Source organism: Pterocles gutturalis, unplaced genomic scaffold, assembly GCF_000699245.1.
Source record: "Pterocles gutturalis isolate BGI_N339 unplaced genomic scaffold, ASM69924v1 scaffold7834, whole genome shotgun sequence".
Lineage (NCBI taxonomy): Eukaryota > Metazoa > Chordata > Aves > Pterocliformes > Pteroclidae > Pterocles > Pterocles gutturalis.
The window spans coordinates 39,312-40,638 of record NW_010130542.1 but is presented as its reverse complement, the minus strand read 5'-3'; positions in this window follow the sequence as shown (position 1 = coordinate 40,638).

Genomic DNA, 1,327 nt, shown 5'->3' with positions numbered 1-1,327 from the left:
TGCAGAGCAGTCTGAAAAACAGCACAAGATATTCCATCACTTCCTTATATCAATACTCAGTACATGTCTGACACTGAAAATATCATTGCCAGCTGCTGCCTGTTAGCTATTTGGAAAAAATAAATACAAACAGCAATAGCTAATTTGACAGCATCAGCACTTGCAGTAGGCTCCACATTCTCTGCCTGACAGAGTATGCACATAGCAAGCAGAAGGAGAAAAACCCCACATATTACACTGACAAAATAGGAGAGCAAGCAGGAAACATCACTGGGTTACAGACTTTTGTCTGACATTATACATGCAAAAATCTCACTCCCATTTCCTGTCATTTCCACCACTTGCTACTAGCTTTCTTTCACCAACATTGATAGCCCATCACTTAAAATACATTCCTTAACCCCCCCAACTCCAGCTATCCAGGCAAGACTCACAAGGTCTCCTTCACAAACCAGGCATCTATTATGCCCCTTTTCCAGCCTGTTGATATTGCAACTCAGAGACATATTTTTGTTCCCAAAAACCATGTCAGATCAATCAGTTTGCTGACTAATTTTAGAAAGAAAGGTGAATACTCTGAGTATCCCCAGAGCTTCTTAGCCTGCATTTTAGCCCCAACCCTTGTTATACGCCAAGAGCACCACTTTCATGCAGCAAAAACCAACTGGGGCAAATAAGACAAAGAGTGAGCTACAAAAAAAAAAAAAAATAAAGGCCTTAATGCCTATTATCACCCTTAAGACAGCAATAGGAAAGGACCACACAGAGCATCTTTATCCTAAGCTTTAGTGCCTAGACAGAGTCGTCAAATGACTAACCAGAAAGAAAATAATCTCACACATAATAAATGTATTCCCACAGAGAGGAAAGCTAATTTACAAATTACACACATGGGGGAAAAAAAGCCCACAGAAACCAAAACCCCACAGTCTCCCAAACATCTAGGTTAAGACTGGATATACTAAATAAATTAACACCACATTAATTACTATTGTCACTGTGACATTGATCTTCCAAGTGTGGGAAATTCCCATCCTAAGGCTATTGGGAGGTCCATGCTATCTCACCTCCCTCCTTTACAAAATTAGCTGGTTCCTTTCCTTCCCCACACAAGCAGTTACACTACTCCAACTATGGTAACAGGGGTTTTTTGTTTAAGTTTCTTTTTTTTTCCACTGGCACTTGCAGGAACTGCTTATATCTAAGTCATATTACCTGTGAACTTCCCAAGACCTCCAGAACTGCAACAAATTACTTTCATGCTTATTAGACTAGGTTTAGGCAGATGTTCAAGCAAAATATGCTTTTTGCCCCCAAACAAATTACA